General features: G+C 38.1%; 1 long non-coding RNA gene across 1 annotated transcript; it reads right to left on the reverse strand.

The window, feature by feature from the left end:
• Positions 1-18,587: 18,587 nt before the first annotated feature.
• LOC109368575 lies at positions 18,588-23,756 on the reverse strand. Its single transcript, XR_004160330.1, has 3 exons — positions 22,190-23,756; positions 20,132-20,259; positions 18,588-18,740 (listed from the first exon to the last, which is right to left on the reverse strand). It is a non-coding gene; the product is annotated as an uncharacterized LOC109368575 (long non-coding RNA).
• Between the last annotated feature and the right edge of the window lie 6 nt (positions 23,757-23,762).

Below are 23,762 nucleotides of genomic sequence, written 5' to 3' on the forward strand. Positions count from 1 at the left end.
AGACATTCCCATTTTCAGAGTACGCTTAATTGGTCAGGTTACTGCAGTTTTGAAGGGAATGTGAAAAGTAAGAAAGTTAGTGAATTAGTTCAGTGACTTCTAAAACATTGATGACATACAATTTAATACATGCTCAAAGAATAATCTGAGTATTCACATGTATTGATGCTAAACAAACCTAAAGTTCATTAAAAACACAAACTTGGTGTATGCTGCTAGTTATAAAAACAAGCAAAAACAAAATGTAAAGATATCTAAATAGGACATAAAAATAGAATGCTATACAGCTACTAAGTAAAATCTTCTCTGTAGCATATCCTGTTCAGATAGAAAAATGTTATGTAAATAGATGGTGAAAATTCCTAGAAACGTGAAAAAATTCCATATGAATGCAGGTTAGGGAAATGAATGATAAGTGATATGAGGATGGCATAGAATGTGATATTTCAGTAATTAGAAGGTACAGTTCACTCCTTTACACCACACGAAATCACAGTAAATTAGTTAAATTAGCAGGCATCAAATCTACATTGATAAAATGAATATATGTAGTTATCCTGCTACATATACTACAAGTAGGTAAGGAATCATAATGTTCATAGGGCTAAGTGATCAATGGGTTATTAAAAGCCACCTACATTAGATCTTCCATTTTTAGTTTTATATTGTGTGAGTGAAAGGGAAATTCTGCATTTACTGTTTAAGATTTCAAAAAACATTAAACAAGAAAACAAAATGAACTACCAAACAGATTAAAGTGTTTCTTTTTACCTTTTGTGAGATCCTAATATTGCTCAGCAACAGAACTGAAGAATAAACCTGAATACTAAATTGATCGAGTAGGCATACTTTATTGAATCTAGAGAGAGAAATAAGTAGGGAAAAAAAAAAGGAACATACTAATTGGCATGACAACATGTAGTTCTGTAACAATCACACAGCAGCTACTATTTTATATAGGATGACACGTTCAGTGCAGTGTCTGAGAGACATCACTCAAAACACTTTACTCTCACTTATGACAGTTTCTCTTTAAATTGATATTTAGGCTAGGCAAAAGCCAAGTAAACGTAACTGGTTTGCTAAAAGAACATATGATTGAATAATTATACTTGGATCAGATTGGCTGTAAATGGAGGGCTTCAATGCCGAGCCAACATTCTTTTTTTTTTCTTTAGCATCAGGCACACTTTGTCCTCCATTTCCTTCCAAATATCAACTGCTCCTCAAATGGAGGAACCTAACCCTAGTCTTTCATTCTACATTAAGGAAAGTTTTGCCATTTGAAATGGCTCTGTTTGCTGCATATCCTATTAAGCACAGTAGTCAGATGTCATTCTGAAGAATCGGGCAGCTTAGTTTCCAATGACATTGATTACATTCAACAGTGAGAGGGTGAGAGAATGGTGGGTGTAGAAGCGAAAAGACAGTGCGAGATATTTTGAGGAGGAGGTTTGCACTCCAGCACTCACATGTGGGTGACAGTCCCTCTGAGATACAGTTTTTGCTCTGAAGCACAGCAGAGTTGAATTCTCTATACTCATTTCAGGTTTAATCTCCATCCTCACAAATGAGCAGTACAGCCTTTAGTTACACGTGCATTTATCTAAAATGAAGAGAAAATGACAGTAGCAAGAAGCTGCATCTTTAGAATGGATTTCACAGAGAGAGACCCTGGCATGTTAATCCCTGGCATAAATGGGTGTAATTCTCAATGACAATGCTAAGCTTGTTTGCACAGAGGCTGAGCTAAATCCAAAGATGATAAACAATGCTGTTTAAGATCAATCATTTAATCCTTTTAAAATTTTTGTGATCTAACAACCAAAGATGTTTGTGTTAATAAAAGATGGTGTGACAAAGCTATGATTGTCACTGAGCATGATTTGCTTTGTGATTAAGAAAGAAAACAACGAAACACATACTCTGATAATCTTATTCTAGATCAATGTTTCATCTTGTTATTCAAGAGCGAATATTAGTGAGTTGAATAAATAGTTGGCAGTAGTTACCAAACTGTGAAGTAAGGTCAGTTTTTTTAAATTGGAAAAAGTGTGACCTTGCTTGTACGAGGAGAGAAAACTAAAATCACACTGGCAATAAGTCTACATTTTATTTTACTGAAGATCACAAGGAATCAATACATTCAACAAGAATCTCATTTTTAGTTTCTTTTTATTTTTCATGTACTTATTTTAATAACAAATGAAAGCAGATGAAAAAAAGCAGCAGCATGGCACACAGTCTGAAAAGCATTTTAGTATTATTATATAATTTAGGATTTTTAATCTGCTACTAAACCACACTCTTTTCTTGCATCAACTAGCTTGAGGCAAAGTATCAAAGATAGTAAATATTTATTTTATTTTGAAGCAATTAATATTTAGTAAAAGGCCTCAAGGTTAAATCTGAAACTTTGACCCAGATTCCTAACGTCATTTATGTCAGTGTAAGACCAGAAGACTCTGAGTCTGTGGAGTTGCTTCAAGATGGAGATTAGTTGTTTTCAATTAGAATCCAGATTAATTGGTGCCTAGTATTCCTCATAAAAATAAAAATGCAAATATTGGAGTACAAAAATGTTCCGTCAGTAAGAACATCTACGTTAATCATTAAAAATTCAAGATCAGTTGTGCAGAGACAATAGCTTTTGTTCAGTGCTCATTATTTTGCTCTGAGAGCTGAAATTTGTTTGCTCATGTTTGTGTTTATATTTTAGCATAAGATATTCAAGTTTTTTTTTATTTTACATTTTCTAATGGGCAGTAAGTACTATGAAACCTGGCAACCAACTGGATAAATGTGTTGGTTAAGATAAGTTAGTTACAATAAAATTGTTTAGGGGTTGTTCATTTCTGCTGTCTCTCAGATTCTTGAGAAAGTACCAGTGAGGAAACATGCCTATTCTTAAACACAACATTCTTTTCAAGACTAAAACAACAAAACTTGTGAAGATATGATTTTTAAAAATGAGAGGGAAAAAATGGCTTTTACAATGCATTTTCAGAAAGTGAAAATGTACCATTATGTTTCCCCATCGTTTTAGATTTCATAGAAATTTGTTATTCTGTGACCAGAAAACTTTGTGTATAGGTATGTTTTCCTAAGGAAATACCAGTAAAGTATTTTAATATAAATTTACACTATACATGGGATCTGATTTTTTCACAGTTCTTTATTCTTCTTTTCTGAAATCAGTCCACTGGATTAAAACAGAAAACAAAAACAATAACACTATTTGAAAGCCACTATTAATGATAATAGAGGCAAATACTGAATGTTGTTTCCAGTGGATTTTCCTGCCATCTGTAATATCAAAGTAGGGACAATTTTATTTGATAAGTTGCCACCATTTTTCTTTTCTTTCAGTAGAGATACACCCTATATATGTTTGTGATACTTCATATCACTCTCATATTCTTGTTTCCAGCTACTCAATATTAATAAAATTTTTGGAGAGTACTACTATTTGTATTCATAAAGTGAGTAAACAGAAAGTTTACCGTAAATCTCCACAAATAGCTGCAAGAACAGTGACAGCTTCAGGCTTCTTGGTTTTCATCCCCAGCTTACTAGGCAAAATCAGCAATGAACTTTCCTCAGGGGAGCTTAGGGTGACCTGTTTTATCTTAGGAGAGTGCTGCTAAGTATTTCAATGTCCCCAAACTAAAAAACAAAGCCAACACTTATTGCCAAAGAGAAGCCTGAAGAGCTTAGATTATATAGTTGCTTACACATATAAGTGCATATATATCTATGTGTACATATTATGAAATGAGAGCGTAGGGAACATCAGCAGTCCAGGAGGTAGAGACCTGTAAACTGGCAGGTATCCAATTAAAGAGAAGTCCACACATGAGAAAAAACAAACAAACAAAAAAACTTTAAAGGCATTTAACAAGGAAAAGAGAAGGCTTGCACGTGCACAAATTCTTCCTATGACTAATGGTAGCCTGACGTAAAAGAAGGATTGTTATTAATAGACTTCCAGTTTTTCATTTAAAAAGTATAAGCTGTAACTCTCATGTCTGGATTTCCTAAGCACTTTTGTAAAGGGCCTTGCTGGTGATCTGGGTTCTTCTGCAGTCAGCATTGGTGCTGCCTCATTAGGAAAGTTCATCATTTGGTTTTAGGTTTCTCAGTGGAGAGGTGAAGATTAACATTTTGGGAATGGTGGAATCTTGTATGTAACTTTGGCAACCTGCATGATTTAGTTCTTACCATTGCTCATATCAGAGTCTCAGCTCTGACTTCATTTTACATAGTCTTGAAAATTGTCACTGCCATGACAAATATTATTTAATTAAAATAAAAGATCAAGAAAGTGAAATGCAGAAGAATGGCAAGTTTTAGTCTCACAACAAGCGTGAAAATTCTCAGAATAGCTCATGCACTCTCTATACAGAGAAGGCGGAGCAAGTAGACCTTGTGGGAGGTGACAGAAGAATAACCGAATGTAACAAACGTAGCTCCAGTGAAGCCTTAGGATGGGTGAATTTCAATTGTGCAATTGGGCTGGTTGGTTTTTTAACCTCTGATGAACTGCTGCACTTGGTTGGAAATTTTGCTAAAATAGGACCATAGGACCTTAATTGACACTTAAAGTGCTGTCACAGAGGATCAGAGTTACAGAACAGCATTTTCACTTTCACTGTAGATAAATTTGAATAATCCAGCATCATGTAGGACAGTAAGATGAGCTCCTTCCTGAAGAAGCAAGGTTTTACATAGGTGTCAGTGCTTTCTTATGACAACATTCCATGACTTCTGCACCAGTCCTAGCGGAAGGAATGCTTTCTGTGCACGTTTCCGCTTGCACATGCAGGGTGAGGAGGGTAAGGAAGAGAGAAGTCCTGCCTGACCACAGTGATGTCTGGCGGGCTGAGCACACATGGTGCAGTGGGCAGCCGCTCTGGCTGGGCAGGCCTCCTGGCTCCTTCCTCCCTCCCAGCATGCAGGGCTGAGGCACAGCACATGCTGAGGAAGTGCCATCTCCCCTCCCACATGCTGAAGTCTTCCAGGAAGGAAAGTCCTGAGCAAACTGAGGCCTGAGGGGGGGTGTTGTGGCAGGCCAGGGGTGGCCCAGGGATGCACAAATGCCTGATTACATTGAGCAGATGCTTCATTATTTACGTTGATTACAGTCCAGGTACACAAAACACTCAGTGATTTTGAATTAAGGAAAGAATATCTAGCAAACCAAGGAAAGACTATTTTGAAGGAAAATATTACTTTCTGTAAAGTTTATATCAAACTTTAATCCTCGCTACTGCACAGTGCAAACAGAGCTAATGGGGTGCAAAACATCTGTAGCTGCATCAGGCTCTGAAGGATTAGCCGTTGCATCTAGCATGCAGTGCTGTTGTGCATGGCAGTTCACATGCAGCTGATAGGTTAGTCAAAAAGAAAAATCATTACTCCTACTATAAGATGTGAGCTTCAAAATGAGGCTGTGCCCTCATTTACCATGAGAACTTAAAACATGCAAAGCTTGAGGTTCTAAGAGTTAGTCAGCCATGTATAGGTTACAAAACCACAATGCGTTAGAAACTTGTATTAAAATTTGAAATGAATATCATTAATTTGCTTCTAACTCAACAACAGTTTGATCAGTTTCGTTCTATCTGGTGTAAGAGTAAGAAAGATGGTTTTACAGTAGGAGGGGATTTCTTCATAATATCACAGCAGGATGTAAACAAGAATTTGTTTCAGATTAAGCCAAGGTGGGCGACTGCACTGGCACTTGTCTTAAAACTACCATTATAGCTCTGCCACCAGCCGTAGGCTGCTTGGCTGATGCTCTGTGACACCTGCTGAACCCTTGTTTCAGTCTTCTCACTCTTCAGGCTCTGAGGTTTCGGTCATCCCTGCTAACTCTCAAGATGCTGCTACATGAGATGAAACTAAATTTACATAGCACATGCAAATTCATTGCATGAGATATATTTGCACAGTTCTTTATTGAACATTCCCAATGCTAAAAAGGGCCCACAACAGCTCCCTAGTCAGTGGCCACTATTACGCAGTGTTTAAAATATGCACAGATGCAGTCCCTATTGTAGAGAGCATCCTATTATGACACTTTTAATGTAATACTGCAGTTTTCTTTTCCATGATTCCTGACTCAAAATTGATACGGCAAATCCTGATTTGCCACCTGGGAAACATGGAAAATTTTGCCACTGGCTTCACCCAAGACAAGAATTCATTGTAAAGAAATTTCACAGATCTGCAGCTATTGTGCATCCCCATCCAGGTAGATCTCTTCACTCTTTGATCAGTTTGATATGGAGGGAGTATTGTTGGTATGCATTTTCTGAACCTTATTGATATTTGTGGTTTTACTCTTTGAGATAGGAGAATGTGGAATCTTGGCAAGATGACAAGGAAAGAGAAAATCATGCAGCTTGAATATGTCTGTGTGTTGCTGCATTGCTGCCCTTGCTTTTTAAATTTAGTTTTTCAGTTCTCCTCAAAAGTGCTATAGTAAAAAATGAATGTCAGTGTTCAGCAGTCACAGGACAGAAGCAGTCCAGAGCCTGTGCCTGCTCCTTGCCGACAAGGCCTATAATGGGAGCACCACGATGGCTTTGTACAAAGAATTTCACAGAAGGAAAGTAAGCTGTTCTCTGTTCTCATTTATTAGACGGAGAGAGAGAACTGAAGAGTAACCTTTATGGAACTCACATGGCACCTGAATAATTTGCATTTAGAAAGGATGTTCCTTTCGTGTTCAATTGGTTTATTGAATCTGTGTTAGACTCCTGTAAATGCTGCACAGCTTTTGCATCTCCAGTACTTTTCCTAAATGAAAGACTAACCTTTGGAGTCTGGCTTGGTATATTACATTTATGTTTAGTCTAAAAGAGGTAATGAAAGTCATTGAACTGAATGGAACAAATTCCCATGGTCCTTTAGAGGCAGCTTTAACAACAGCCTCACTTGGATCTTCAGGGTGACAGGAATTAACATCATCCCTATCCATAGGAACATACTTCTGCTTGAAACATCCCTCACAAATTCATGTTTCAGTAATTCTGTGAGGGCAGACTGTAGTGCCAAAGGAGAAAAAGCTCAGTATGTTTCTCATTCCCAAGAGAAATTAAAAAGGAGGCAAGTGCTTTGAGTGGTTAGCAAGTCTCTTCGTGCTGATTATAGTGACCTGCCATAAAGAATCTTGAAACAAAACTCATGTTTCCGAACAAAAATATTTTGAAAATGAGTGTGTTAAGTAGCTCTGGGGTAGGTGTGACTGTGATCTGAGCTTGCTTTTTTCCCTATAGTGTATGGGTTACATTTAAAGTAAATTCTTCCAGCAGATAGTGGTCATGAGAAGTTTTGCCCTGCAGGTCAGACAGAAAATGTATAGGACCACCTAGTATAGCTAGGTGGGAGGGACTTCTGTAACACATCTACCTCAGCCCCTTTCCATTACAGTGATGTTGTGCAGATCTCTCGATATCTTAAATGACAATTTTATGGACAAGATAGTATTTAACAAGATATTTGAGATATGTAATGTTTGAGGTTTGGTCTGAGATTTCTGTACAAAAGCAACATCTCTTTGAAATCACACATAAATCTATTTTGTGAATTACACGTGGAAAGTGCTTTGTGGAAAAACACCCGTAATCACTAATAGGCATTATAGCTTTAATATTCTACTTAATATTCCCAGCATTAGACACTCTCAGTAGCATTTCTGAGATGACCTGCAACGACTTGTTTGTACTAAGGCAGGGTGCCAGTTTAGCTGTGACTCTGCAAAGCGGAAAAAAGTTGATGTCTGTGAACTCTGCACCCACACTCTCTTTATGGGAACTTTGCAATATCTGTGCAATTGCTTTCTTGAGCCAGGGCCTGGAATCTCCTGAGTTACTCTGAACATAGACTAGTTTTGGTTATTGGTGTCCCAGCCATGCAGATCTCCTTGCCAAACAATCTGGACAGTTTTTAAGTGCTGTATTAACAGAAAGGTTATGGATGCATTACTGTGTTCTGTGCAGTTCCTTAGCTGTCTTGGATGTAGACTGAGAAATTGTCCCATCCTGCTGAATAATAATCTTATCTCAGTCAACGTCAGCTCATGGTTGAGGTGGGGCAAGAGTAATATAACAACGTGCACAGCAGTAACTGTGGCATTTAAGACTCACAAGTAGCATCAAACAGCGATGTGTGCTCTCAGAGATAAAGGATTCTGCCTGTTTGCCTTCTGTTCCTTGTTGTGCCTTTCCAAAGAATAACAAATCGTACCCAGTATCCTGCTCTATTTTCTGTAGGCGCTTCAAAAAAGAGACTTGGGGTGTTTAAGGGATCTTGTAAAGCTCCGAAATTAAACATGGATCATCTAGAACAATGGGTCTTCACATTGTTCCCATTTTTCTTCTGTTTCAAGCAACATAAAAGGAGCATTACTGTTGTGTGCTCTGCTATAAGGACCCATATTTATATACATGCTTGTGTAAAGCAAAGTAAAAATTCCAAAAGAAAGCAAGCTGACTTCTTCCTTCCCAGCTCCACACAGACAAAATCTTAGAAGGGCAAAAATAGCAACTGTGGTGCTTTATGCATTCTTGGGACATGGTCAGGAAACAATATAGAAACACATAAAAAATAGAATAGAATTAGAAACGAATGTGCAGAAATGTCTTGCTGCGATTTTGCTTCTCCCTAAATAATGCTATAAATAAATGAATTGGTGCAACTGACATTTCCCCCCGATGACCTAGAAACTTTATTTGGAACAAGGCTTACAGGATATTTTATAACTTCTTTGGGATTTCTCTTTACTTTTTAGTAACTTGGCATATGAATTTCCGAGTGTAATATGGCACTATCATCAAAAAGAAGATCAAAATAGTGACTAGAATAAGTGAAAAGGAGATAGAACTAGCACAAATCTGTATGGAACAAAGAAGTTACATTTATTATCCAAAGTACATCTCCCATTGGGAGCTTGGGTAGCTATCATACAAATCGTGATGGAAGATGTCATCTAATGAAGGGCCATTGTTATGGGAAGCAGGTAGTCTCCATTTCAAATAAAAATCTAGGCACAATGATATTAGATTTTAGCATGCAAGGAGCCAAAGGAGCCCCGTCTGTTATTAGGCACTTAATCTTTCTACCTGATGTGAAATTGTCTAATAGGAAAATCAGGTATGAATTTCTGTGGAAAAAAATGCAAATTGTATACCAAGTTGTCTCTATGAATCTTATGATTGGTTTTAGTGCTTAAAGGTTAAGTTCTGGTTTCAGTGAAACAGATCTTTTGGCTGTTCTTGGAGTCTGTGAGCTTTATTATATATGTATATGAATATCAAATAACACCATACACTTGATTTATCTGATAGCAAGATATTTTTTCTTTGCCTCCCTAGGATCCTCAGACCTTGACTGAATCGCATCACCTAAGACAGGCATTTCTTTCTCTGTTGTTTCTGTGACATCTGAATGTAAATGTGAATGGTGAATCTGTCTTTGGAAGGCATAAATAGGGTTTGTTGTCTTAGCGGTCAGCTCTGGTAGATACACTCTTTTATGTATCTACATAGTCTTATATAAGATATTGCAAAAATGAGAATAAGTTTTACCTGGGGAGGCAGATGAGAAATAAAGGATTAGTAGATCACCCCATACACATGTGAAATTCTAGCCCTATTTATAACAATGAGAGTTTTGCTACTGACTTCAGTAGGATCACAGTTTTACCCCTGCAGTGCAGTTCTGCTTTCCTAGAAGAATTAATGTATGAAATACAACTTCTGCCAGCACATTACCAATGTAATAGCATAGAAAGAGAGTAACATTGAATAACATCCATAACCAGTAATGGCTGCTGTGAGAATCCTGTTGAGCAGTGTACCAATGTTAATCACCAGCTTCCTGGGTTTGTATAATACTATTTTCTTCATACCTGAATGAGGCAGACTTAGTATGAGTTGAGGTTCTTTGTGGAACTGTGGTTAGCTTTTGTTTTGTTTTGTTTACTTTTTTTCTTTTTTAAAACTCATCAAAGGATGTCTGATGTGGTGTAGCTTCTTTGATTTTTGTTAATAAATCACACCATTTATAACTAAGCAAGTTTTTGAAGCCCTTTGAGGCACTGTTTAATTTTTCAGCTCTTTTAGTCTGGTTCTGCCTAGCTCCTTGTTAGCTTCCCATCCTCAAGTCTTGCCTTTTGTAAAGCAGATATGATCATGCATGCATTTTTGTGAGGTATCTTGCACCTCATGGAGGAAGAAAAAAAAACATGTTGATTGGGATCACAGACTTCCCTGACCCCTCTACTCAGTAGGTAGTGTGCAGTTAGTAACATTATAGAGGATCTTTGGCCAGTGGGTTGCACACAAATCATGGATTGAAGACCATTGCTCAGTATCTTCCAGTTCAGATTAATATACTTTTTCTGACAGGACTGTTTAGATGTCAGCTAGGAGAATCACTCCTTTGTGTGTTTGTGTGAGAATGAATCCTGTAGATAAAATTATATTGCATAATGATTTCCTGCAGTTCTACAGAAACTTGTTAGAGTAGTCCAAAGTTTAATTCAGCATCTCCCTATGAAATTGGATCTCTACTTTGCATTTCTGATTGCTTCTATGAGGTTGGTTGATGACCTAGAAGCACTTGTTCTTTTTCTGAATAGTGCCTTGGTGCCTCCTACTAAAGCAGTGGAGATCACCTTCTGCTGAACTTATATGTATATGCAGCAATAGCAGCCATGATGGGTGTTTCAGTGCACTGCATAATATCTTTCAAGTTAAGGGGACTCTGACAGATCAGTCAGTTTTTGTGTGCCTGCATGTGACTGCACAGTTTAAATCATCTGGCTCAGATCAAGTGGTAACTTATAGTTTCAAACTCAGCAGTGTCTGCTGCAGGGGGAATTCTTCTGTTCCTGTAAATGAGAAAACAACACTCATGCTAACGCTGGCCCTGGAATTTCTTTGTAATAATCCTCCCTGAGAAACTCGAGCTTTCTTCATTGCAAATAGGAAAACGCTTGAAGGAGAATGTGCATGACTGAGAACTTAAGAAGGAAAGAAAAGGAGTTTATCTAATTACTTCTAAAAAGTAGAAGTGAGAAAGAAAAATGTATATCAAAACAAAAAGAAGTGAAACAGAAATGTGAAGTGACATAATGCTTTAAGATTCTGAAAGAAAACTGGAGATTTTCCTCAAGGTTGGTCAAAGCTCTACATCGAGATGATAGAAGACACCATCCTGAGATACTCAGCTGCGTAATTTGAGAGCGCTTCATTAACTCTTTTCATTCTAGTGTGTTTCAGACTGAGCATCTCCAATGTTTGGCTTTTTATACTACATGCAGTAGATTCATTTTTCCTTTCTTATAGGCACTATCTTCAGCAGTATACTCTGAAAAGCCTTATGGATTCAAGCTGTCCCTTAATCAGTGTTGTGGAGGATGCAGTTTTGATCTTTTTCTCTAACATATGAACTATGATACATTCTCACATACACCTGTCAGACTGGACTGAAAGCATGCAGTTGTAGACACATATTACCAGAACTGGACTAACAAATTGGTGTCAATCTAAAAAAGGGGATAGAAATGTAACATAGATGGGAAACAGAGTATCTCAAAGTAAGGTCATAATGGAAGATTTAAACTGATCAATTAAACAGACTGCAGAAGGAAATCCTTAAAATATGCTGCAGTATCTGCATACAGATACTGACTTTTACAAATGTGCAACGAATGTGGATTGTTTGTGAAAAGAACAGCAATAGGTCAAGATGTAACATAACGGAAAAATAAACTCTGCAAAGATAAATATTTATTATTGTGGGCAGTAACTGCTTTCTACTAAAACTGACAAGAATGATGATTCCAATCCTCTTTAATATTTACTGAAGAATTAGGAAGCTAATGGGAGAGTGCAGTAAAAATCCCATCTGCATTCTAGAGAAATAAGCAAGGCTAGCATTGCCAGGCCATACTGAAGAATACTCCAAAGCCACAGGTCTGCAGATCCACCTACTAAAAAACACCAGCACTTGCTACTGAACAAAGCAGAGGCAAATATAAAATGAAAAATCCCACATCAAGTGAAGGATGTGTAGAATTCTTTCTCATCAGAGTTTTTATGATTTTCAGTACTTTGATGAAACACTGCTGTATGGCAGATTACAAGCAAGAGGTAGATGCATCTGGTTTAGTTTTAAAGCCTCTTTCTTTAGGGACAGGTAAGCATCAGTGTCATCTCTGCATTCTGTAGCACGTTTTAATATCTTCTCTTATTTTTTGGGTTCGTTTCCATTTTCAGTCCTTAATTTATGACCTCTTTTTGATTTAGACTTTGATTACACTCCAGAAGAGTGGATTCACTTGAACTACAAAATCCATTTGTTATGGTACTAATAAAAATTGTGCCTACTGAAAACTGCAGTGGAAGAGAAAGGTAGGAAGCCTAACAGGCTTGACACCACCTTTTTTCTGTGTTGTAGCAAGGGAAGAGGGAAAGATGTCCAGCAATCGTGTTATCGTCATATCACATACATGAGCATTTTTGTTTTTCTAATCTCTAATTTTTCAATGCCTCTCTTAACCCTTTGTTCTTGAAGCAAGGAAGGAAAACGATATTACAAGTATTCAATTTTGTTCTTTCTCAAGAGCAGCTAGTGTCCCTTGTGTTGAGAAGGAAATGGGACCATGTGGAAAGCTAGACTTCAGTTGAAGCATCTGAGGGCAGTTTGTGGGGTTTTGCCTATAACTAAGATTTAGCTGAGTTGCAGCTATAGTTTAGCAGAGTGCAGATTCTGCATTTTCCTATACTCATGTATTCCTTTCTTACCTCTCCTATTTTTCTGCTTATCCTTTCCTTCCTCTGAAGGGGCCAAATAGAAAGCTGTATAATCTTTTTGAATATATTCTATGATTCTTGCTGATGAATTAGATGAACAGCTGCTTGGAACAGCCTGGGAATACAATTTGATGAAAAAAAAGAGATGAGATACAAACAGATTCCCTTATGATGCCATTCATTCCATATGCAATATTATCCCAGAGGGGTGGAAACATGGCAAGACCTAAAATTCAATTTGAATTTGAGCTGGTTTTTAAAGAAGTAATTCTACATACACTGCACCCACAAAACCATGTGCAAATTGGCACAAACTTGCACTTTTTTGGTAAGAACAGCCTAGTTGGTTGTATGCATTTTTCTCCCTGTGCAGAAGAACTTTTACAGGGACAACTATTGTAATTTCTTTTCACTATTTCCTAAAGTTATGCTAATTCTTACATTATTTAATTATCATCACTTCTATGTGCTTTAAGCAAGGTGTGAAGGAAAAAAATGGCTCACATTTTGGCATGCAAGACAATCAAAAGTCCATTCCAGTAAATGAAAAGGAACTCATTGATATGTGTCAGTGTTCCTGTAATATCCTCCTGATCACATTCTGCATTGTAATTTTGTGTTAAGATTGGAAATTAAAGCTGATCTATTTCTCAGTCGCCTTATGAATGTTGTACACCAACTGAGCAATGGGCATTTTGCTTTCTAGTCTTGCTGCTTCAGTAAACTCCTTCCCAGGTTCTCTTCAGCTAGCAGGCTCTTGGGAAACACACACAGTGTTAAACATGCCTGTCTATATAGATGGGAGAGCCAAAGAATTCTGTTGATCTTGGATAAATTGTCGTTTAGTTCTGATCATTCACACTACTTTAGAAAGTTTGATGAGATTTTTTTGATGGGAATCTTGCTTTAGTACAGCTTAGGGGCTGCCCTGCTGGAGAGGAGCTCTGCAGAAAAGAACCTGGGGGTCCTGGTGAACAACATGTCGGCTGTGAGGCAGCAGTGTGCCCTTGTGGCCAAGAAGGCCAATGGTATCCTGGGGTGCATTAAAAAGAGTGTGGCAGCAGGTCAAGGGATGTTATCTTCCCCCCCCCCACACTCTGCCCTGGTAAGGCCGCATTTAGACTACTGTATCCAATTCTGTGTTCCATGGTTCAAAAAAGAGAGGGATCTCCTAGAAGGAGTCCAGCAAAAGGCCACAAAGATGATGAAGGGCCTGGAGCATCTCCCTTATGAGGAAACACTGAGTACCCTGGATCTGTTCAGCCTGGGGAAAAAAAAGACTGAGAGTGAATCTGATAAATGTTTATAAATATCTGAAGGGAGATGGGAGGCAAATAGATGAGGCCAGGTTCTTCTCGGCTATGTGTAGCAATAGGACAAGGAGTAATGCCCTAAAACTTGAACATAGGAAGTTCGGTAGTAATGTGCAGAAGAACTTCTATACAGTAAGGGTGATGGAGCACTGGAACAGGTTGCCCAGAGAGGTTGTGGAGTCTCCATCTGTGGAGATACTCAAGACCCAGCTGGACATCTACAGGTGTAGCCAATTATACAGTATCTCCTTTAGCAGCAGGGCTGGATTGGTTGATCTCTTGAGGTCCCTTTCAACTCCTGCAAATCTGTGGTTTTGTGATCCTGTGATCTTAGCAGTATGGAACATGTTACGGCACGTGGCCACACATTCCATATTTTGAACTAGATGACACTGTTTTTAGTAACTTGTTTTCTTTTACCCCACTGTATATCAGTATAGTATAAACCCAAGGAGTAGGAACTGGATTCCTTTTTTTCCAACTGATTGGTTGGAACGCATGGCAAACTTACTATGCTGTGTTTGTTCTGTAAGCTACAAACTTGGTCTGCAAACGCAACAACTCTGAATTCTAGGAAAATAAATAATTTTATAGAAATAAGTTAAAGTTTATTCTGGAACAGAATTGTTTTCATGCTTGGATGATAGGGAGAGGCCTTCTTGGTAGTTATGTAAAAGTGGAGAAAGAAAGTCTATATTTTTAAATTAACTCTTAGGAATCATCTCATAGCTTAGTATTAGTCGTGAAGGCTGCAACACAGATGATGTTTTTGTTTCTTTAAAATGGATTGTGTTAGCTCTCAGGATGAAGGCATCATCAGCTCAACTGTAACTGTAGCTTGACACTTTGTGCTTCTGTGCACGTGCATAGCTTGATATTATCTATGTACCAGTAACAGCGATACCTAAGGCTACCATGGATAAACATTGAAGGTTTCTGATGACAGCATCTTCAGCACAGGAGAAAAGCTCTAGTGTGGTTTGTGATACCATCATAACCTGAGGTGCTGACAGAGCTTCATTCACAGTTTCCCTGTGAGTTGCTTTTCTCAATTTCATGTATCATTTTTGTTTCTTGTTGAAATGCATAGATATTTATTTTCTCTTTAAATAACCCCAGACTAAAATGAAGAATTAAAGTCAAAGTACCTTTTATTACTCTGATTATTTTACAAGAATTCAAAATCTCAATTGGACATCTTAAAGTTTATAAAATGAGTATTTTGGACAATAGAACTGTATTTTAAGAAGTACTGTAATTAATCAAGAATAATATTTACTTAGTTACATTCAACACAACACTGATATTCTGCCATGTAGTTGATCATATCTATCAACATGACAAACAACCCTATCAGCATTATTAAAAAAGTGTTATAAAAGAATAGCGAGTACTGAATGAAGCCTTTGTGAGGGTGTATACTTGCAGGCTGGCTGAAAAACAGTATTTGCCATTATAAGAATGTGGATTGTATTTTTCTGTTTATATTTGTTGTTTGGGGTTGTTTTTTTGTTTTGTCATGTTTATGTTTTCAAGTTGCTAAAATGAGTTGTCTTTGTTTTTTTCATTATCCTAATAATTTCTTATTTTACTAAGAGGTTTTAGAGAGAGGCTTTATTTTACAAAGGCCTTGGCTGCAGTTATACTGCCCAACATATCGCAGCCAAGATAAAGGAAACAGATTCTATACTACTGAAATCATTGCAGGAAAAAAAGAAAAAAAAAGTAGAGGGGCAGGAAAAGACCTTAAAAGGTCATCCAGCGCATCCCTGTTCTGAGGCAGGAAATGGGTAACTAGGTCATTCCTGACAGATGTTTGTATAGGCTACTGTTAAAAACCACAAATGAAGGGGATTCCACAGCCCATAAACCTATTCCATCTAATCTAGACTTCAGTTTGAAAGGCGGGGTAGTTGGCTTTTTTGTTTTGTTTTCATCTAGTCTACTCTTCTTGTTGCAAATTAAGCAATTATTTGTTATATTTCAGGTAGGAACAAAGAACTGTTGATCGTGACTGTCTGTACAATGCCTTTTAAAATATGCATTTTCCCTCCAGTCTTCTTTTCCTGAACTAACCAAGCCTCATTCCTTCAACCTTTCCTTGTAAGTCCTACTTTCAAAATAACTTATCATTCTTGTTGATTTCATTTCAACTCCATCCAAATTGTTTAAATTGTTCTTGGAGTGCACTGCCCAAAATTGCACAGAATTCTCCAGCTGAGGCCTCAGCAGCGCTGAAGATTGCAAAATAATTAGGTCCTGCATCTCACATACTGTGCACTTCCTAATACATCCTGGAATTAGAAATGCTTTTCTGCAGCATCATCGTGTTATTGACTCATATTTATCTGGAAATCCACTCTAACCCTCCTATCATTTTCTGCAATCCTGTTGCCCTGTTAAAGAGTCATCATATTATACTGATATATTCTGTTTTATTTTTGTCATCAGTAGTACTTAGTATCTCTCTCTCTCTAATTTAAACTTGTTTCAGTCAGATTGTTGCCAAAGGTACCTAGATATTTTGAATTCTGTTCTGTTTTTCAGTGTGTTTGCAACCCTGTTCCAGATTTTCTGCAAATCTTACAAGTTTACTCTGTTCCAATATCCAAGACGTGAAATGAAAAATTGAACAAAATAGGTCCAATGAGGAATTCCTGAAGGATGTTACTGCAGGAAACTGTTGATAAATACTGTTAGGGATAAATATTTAACTGCTTGTGTGTCAACTGTTACTTGATTTCACCTATACCATTGTGGCAGGTAAAAATTAAAGAGGACCAAACTAAAAGCTTTTTGCTAAAGTGCAGATACCACATTTGATGATTCCTTTTTATTCAACAAGGTTGTCACCCTGCCTAAGAAGCAAATTGAAGTAGTTGATACACTAATGATCTTAAGATTACATTTTAATCTCTTATTGCATAATTATTTTCTCTCATGTGTTACCGTCATGCCTGTACACTAACTGTCTAATAACCTGTGATAGTATCCTTCAGTGATGGATAAAGTATTAATGAAAGTCAGGTCAACTGAACTCAAATTCCTAAGAGAGGCACTATTTTAATCATTTCCAGTCTTCTAGAACCTCCCTCACACTTCATCAGTTCTCAAAAGAAAAAGAAAAGAATCATCAAGCAGGGGCTATTTTAGCTTTTTTAAGTATCCTAGAATATTTTAGCACATTTTTCTGTGGAAATGTTTATATGATTACTAGGCCATACCATAACTTCTGAACTTGTTACTCTCTTTCCAACCAAATTAGACTGAATAGTAGTGGTCTCAGTGGTACTATACTTCTGTAGGTTTTGTGAAAATGGACAGGTAAGTAGTGACCTCCACATCGGCAAAGAATTCAGTGTAAATGAAACCATGACTTCAGGCATTGGAAAACTCACAGAAGAACATTGTTATGAGTATTACATCTGAAAATGTGAGTCTGAGCTTTTACTTCGGGCTGATCCAAACATGCGACACAAGACGACAGGGTTTATCCACAGCTTTCTTCACACTTTTGAGTTGGAAGGATGGGGAAACTGGCATGTCTTAATATCACTTAACTCATTCCCCCTTTTTTTCTGATCTGTGCTTCTTGACTTTTATGAAAACTAATTGCTTTGAATATCTGATGCTAAGATTATTTTTTGTAGACACGTGAAGCACATTAGGCAAAAAAAGAACACTGAATATTTTTGTCTTTTCTGTGTCTTATCATTCACTATCTTTCTTGTTAGATACTAGAACTGAACCTTCTTTTGTCTCCCTTCTGTGTTTACCCTATGATTGACTTTCAGTTGTTTCTTCATTTAACACTTTTTGCCTCAGCCTTCCTGATTTGATTCCCACATGACTTTTAGTCATTTGTTCTTGTCTCTGCATATCAGTGACAACCTCCTGGGTTGCTTTTTTTTTTTTTTTTGCTAATCATAGAGTTCTTGATGAAGCTTTGCTGCTTTCTTTCAGTACTTTCTTTGCATCAGGATAGCCTGCTGTTGTGTCTTTTTAATATGCCTTTCTCAGAAACTATCAGCTCTCCTATGTTCTTATTTCCTTCCTGAATTTTTTTCAAAAGATCTACCCACCCATTCATTCCTTAAGCCAACGAGACTGCTTTTGGAATCTCATTCTCTTTCTGTCATTACATGCTTTCTTTGCCATCATTAATTTTATTGTTCTGAGGTCAATATTATACAATCTTCCACCTTTGTCTTATCAGTAATAGCTCCCGATTAAGTAACACACAATGCAGCCTTTTTCCTCTCATCTCCTAACTCTTGGAAACCACAAGTTGTTCTCAGTACCTTTCAGGAATCTGCTAGCTGGCTTATCTCCTGTACTGTTATTTTCCTGAACATTCTGTGTGTGCTGCTGAGGGCTGGTGAGGAAGTAGGTTGGCCTAGGTCTCCTATGGGGACAGTATCCTTCAGTATCCTTTTTTTTTTTTTTTGAGGGAGGATGTGCATGAAATATGACTTTTGTGGACATAAGCAAGGAGAGGACACTGGACTAGGTGGGTGTCAGATCTGATCAAGCAAAGCAGCTCCTCTGTTCCCAGCACAGTGTCATCACAGAGTGAAGTAGCAGTTCAGCAGAGCTAAAGCTGAAAGGGAGAAAAGGCAAGAAATCTGTAAATTACAATATGTCTTTTGAATATCTAATATTTCATTGTCTCTCAGGGTTGTAGTTGATGTTATATGGCCAAAATTTGAAGGCCTCATTCACAATTACATTAAAAAAACCCACTGGTCTCAAATTGATATGACTTTTGTCTGAAGAAGGCATCAAGATGTGCCCCACTGCTATTAGAAACCATATACAGGCATGACTGCAAACATTGTCCATCTCTAATGGCTTTAAATCAAAGGCAACAAAATAAGCTCTAGGCAAGGTGGGTACTTCATGAAAGAAGATATGAGGTGTGAACAGTGAAACGCAAGTATGAAAGATGTATGGAAAAGCACAAGCTTAAAAAAAAAAGTGGAGAGGAAGCCTGACACATAAGAGGAGATTGTTTACCAGAGAACAGTATTATAAAAGGAATAGTCTGAGTGTAGGAAAAAATTGCAGGGAGCAGCAGACAAGTAGATTGCAAGGGATACAGAACGAAGAGCAGTAGAAGAAAATGAAAATAGACAGGTGGGAGAGAAGAAAGTGAATGCAGCATCCATCAGGGTTGGGTTTTTCATTTCTTCACCGGGGAACATTTAAATCCCAGTTATTTTTGAAAAAAATGACAAACAGGAAAGGATTGTAAAAGTGTCCTTCATTCTGACTGGAATGTAGTTAATTATCTTAGTAGTTAGAAGAGGGAGTCTGGTGTTGAGAGGAACATTTCTATCGTAAGAACACAGTTTAATTTTTGGTTGTGGTTTGAGGGGAGCTTGTTTGCAGGCTTCTTAGAGATCTGAGTACAAGTAATCACAGCAGAGGTGGATCACCAGGTCTGACTGCTGGTGACGATAGCAAAGGTATATGATAAATGCAACTTATGACAATTACACGAATGATGAAAAAAGATCTGTGCTTACATGGTGTTTATGTTTTCGAGTGTAGGCTTTATGTGATACCATTTTTTCATTTTGGCTTCTCTTCATCTTGATATGCTGGTATATTTAGGGAGGATATTTTTGCTTGTATATTATTTATGTATGTTTTTGTTACCTTGCAACTCACAGTTGCTAGCAAGTGCTATATTAAAAAAATTATAAAGCATGTAGTGTGGTATGTGGCTCAGAGAGACAGCTCTAATTCAGTGAGCTTCAAAATTGATTTAATCAAGATCTGAGTAACATTTTCCTATAAAAATACCATTGCTTTAAATCAATTTTTTAAAAGTTTAACGACATTTGAAAATTAGTGTTAGTATAATTACAGCATTCCTTTCTGCTCGTAAGTAGAAATGCTACATGAGAATCAGGTACAAAAGCTGTTAAATCTGCAGGCGTTGTACCATAGGAATGCACTTGCTGTCACAGTCACTTGGCATTTTACCTTGTACTCACGCCAAAGCTGCATTTTGAGTCTCCAGGACGCAGACTGGAAGATTCTAGTCAGCACTGCAGCTCTGGTGGTGGGAGAGCATCAGTGTAGCATGGGGAGGGTCCACAGTGCACACAGCTCTGTTAGGTGTGGGAAGGACAATGTGTGAGCTGTGAACCTTTGCCATTCACTATGACAGAGAACAGTAGTTTGGGTTATATTTTTCTAGAATACTACATTCCATCTAACCTAGAAATGTCATAAATACATTTTAATGATGAAATAATTTAGGCATTTTCTACTTGAGCCAATGTGCCAGTATGTCCATTTTAGTTAGGAGAATATTTTTTCTACCACAATAATCAAATCAGATTGGTGGCTGGTGTTGGTTATAGGGTGTGTGTGTCCTTCTGTGTATGAGATAGGAGAAAGCACGTACATTTGTGTAGATAGACGGATGTATCAAATTGGTCTACACTGGCAAACATATTGCTACATCAGCATAGAGCACAGCAACAGCTCATGTTTCTCTTTTAAGGAAATACCTCTACAGCTATAAAAACATCTTCCCGATGGCATGAAATGCTGTAGTCTGAAAAACTGTGTAAAGGTCACAGAAAAGTAGAGAGAAGCAAATGAGGCCACCTGCTAACGTATCTGATACATCTGTGATCCAGAAGTGGCAGGATGACAGGAAGCTAATAAAGAGTTTGTGATTTTCATAACAAACAGAACCTCGCTTTTACTGGCATCACAAGTAATGGTGGTCCAAATGAAAGGACCTGAATGGTGGATGGTGAAGAGAATTGCTTATTTGAGAAAGACAAAAAGAAGGCTGGGCTGCTCCGCTTTCCATCAAGGAACTTGCACACTGTCCAAGAAGATGGAAGAAGGCCATATACTGAATATTTCTGGGTAAAAATGTATATGAGAGGATAGAAAGATCTAATGCAACTGTTGAACATATTACGGAACTCTTAAAAGAAGCAAGTGAAGGAAGTAAATAGTAGAAGTGCCCAAAGTAAAGACCCTAGTGATCTCTGATTCCTGACACTTCCCTGATCTCTGGCACATAGAGACTGATATAAGTTTGGAAGCATTTAGTTCAATACTTCTCCAGGGATCCATACTCATAATTATGGAAGCTCTTGTCTTTCAGTCCTAGAAGAAGCACAAACCTGCTAAATCAAGTTCCCCTTCTACCCTAACTTCTTCTGATTGTCCCATGAATTTAAGGCCTCTCTTCTAATTACTGACATAATTTAAGTATGGTCTTATTTACAACTCATATGTAAATATACATTGTTCACATAACTGGTCACATGACTTCGTCAGTCACTGCTCCCACATATCCCAGTATCTGTTACTTGTGCGAAACTTCAGCCACTTGATTGAAAAATGATAGCACATTGCTGGCAGAAAGAGAGATAGGGGACCCCGTTACTGGGAACATGTAGTATTTGATTATTAGAATGCGTATTTCTCACGAGGACACCAAAACACATTTGGTGCCGGTAAACAGCAAAGATGAAGGTCATGGAATAAGGAAAAACTAAAATCTCTGAAATTGTAGCACAGTTGTAGCATATTCTTTCCCAAGAACACCTGGGTTAAGCTTTGGATTTTATATGTAATGCTTGAAATCGTCTCTTTGTTCTGTAATAGATGTTTGTAAAAGTTTAGAAATTGACATTAGACCTGAGTACACAGCTATCTTTGTAGGTGCAATGCAAATGCCTATAGAAGGTCACTCCTGCTGCAGTCTTTCTTATTTCGCTATGCAACTCATCAGTCCTTTTCTTTAGCTTCTTCTTTATGTTCTGTTAACTTTTCTTACTGTTCTAAAGATTTTGGGGTAGAGCATGAGTTAATCTGTGCAAGAAACTTTCATCGCAGTAATCCCATTGGCAAAGCTGAAAGCTCTCACAATTCTGTTGTTTCAGATTCTTGTTGCTTGGCTTTTCTTATCTTTGGAATAATGACATTTCAAAATGTTTTCCTGTTCTTCAAGTGTCCTTGATCTGAGGGTTGCTGCTGTGATAAACCTTTGCTAGCTAACATTTGACTTACTTTCATGGGAGAAATAGCACACAAGCATTTCACTCCCTTCCCTTGTATGCAGATACGCAGCACCATCTCTGTTTATATCCAGTGCAATCCTACTGAGTGGCGCTTTCCCCATTTCTCCCACCATGAGTCACGCCTGATGTCACAGGTGCTGTGTACCCAGCAAACAGTAATAGCAGACTATTCCGCTCCTGAAAAAACTGAAGGCAAAGAAAAAGATCTAATAAAAAAAATATTTGTATTATTTTTAACAAAATTAATAACGAGTAATAATTATTTGGTATTATTAGGGCTACATTTCAGTTTTAACGTTTGGGGTGTGTGCAGAGCCCACTGCTCAGTGCTGTGAGGGGTCACCCATTTGCCCACCAGGTGACGTTTGATTGTGACTGAAGAGCATTGTGCACATTTATGATGCTACAGAATGAATCTTTTAGAATGTGTCTGGAGAATTCTAAAAGGTACCCGACTAAGGCATTCTGTGATCCTATGATTTAAATGTTAGCACCAAAGCAATGTGGCTTTACAAATAAAAGGACACCTTAAAGTCAGCACTAGCTCTGACACATTAAGAAATGTTGTCAATGAAAACCTAAGTAATGAATGGCATCTTCCTTGTCATTAACTGTTTCCTGCATCATGAAAAGTAGTGCCCCATTGAACTGGGAATCCCACAGCAGTGCTGCAATGACCTGTGGGCAGGAAGGACGTGTTTCTGTAGGTTTTTCTAAAGGTAGCAGGGCTCTGGTTTGTCTGAAGTGGATACGCATGGGCCACCAAGTTTCTGAACATACTGTTTCTCCTTGGGATGGTACCAACCCACCATCAGCCATGGTTCCTCGGGCAACAAGGCACGCTTCTGCTCTGGTGTGGATTGTGGGCATGGCTTGGTTTTAGTCTTGCAGGAAGTTTAGGAGCTGTAGCAGCTCCTCAATATCAATACCGCACTGCCTCACTTCATGTCAAAGTACTAGCCAATTCCTGTCATATTTTGCTTAGTAAAGCCTCAGTTGTCTTTTCTGTGATAAGTCCTTAAAGGCAAGGTGGTCCTGGTTAGAGATCATTTCTCCATGCCAAACACATGTAGAGCTGTTCTGGGCCAGATTTACTTAGGGAGTAAACCAACTGATTTTTTTATTTCAGGTTATTGCCGAATTGCTAAGATGCATGCAGTGATGCTGTATTCTTGTGGGCGGTGAGGATCTCAGATAATTTGACAGATGTCGCTTGGAGAGAAAGAGGAGGGATTGGTGATGGCTGCTTCAGTCTGCCACCGGCCTGAGCCGGAGGGGAGGGCAGTGAGCGCAGGGCCGGGGGTCTGCTCAGCGTATGGGAGTGCCGTGCCCAGCACGTGGGGATGCTTATTCCCGCATGAAACTGCAATCAATTCGTAAGCCACGGCTCTTCCAAGTAAACGAAACCATTAAGTTACACTCGCAACTGGAAAGGCTTTGTTCCAGACCTGACTTTTTCCCGTCTTTCACGTTCTCAGCAGAGACCGCGTTGGCGGTAGGGAAAAAAAGAGCAGCGGGGCTTTGGACGCGGCCATGCCGCGCTCCGGCCCGAGAGCGCGCGG

Source organism: Meleagris gallopavo, chromosome 7 (genome assembly GCF_000146605.3).
Source record: "Meleagris gallopavo isolate NT-WF06-2002-E0010 breed Aviagen turkey brand Nicholas breeding stock chromosome 7, Turkey_5.1, whole genome shotgun sequence".
Classification (NCBI taxonomy): Eukaryota; Metazoa; Chordata; class Aves; order Galliformes; family Phasianidae; genus Meleagris; species Meleagris gallopavo.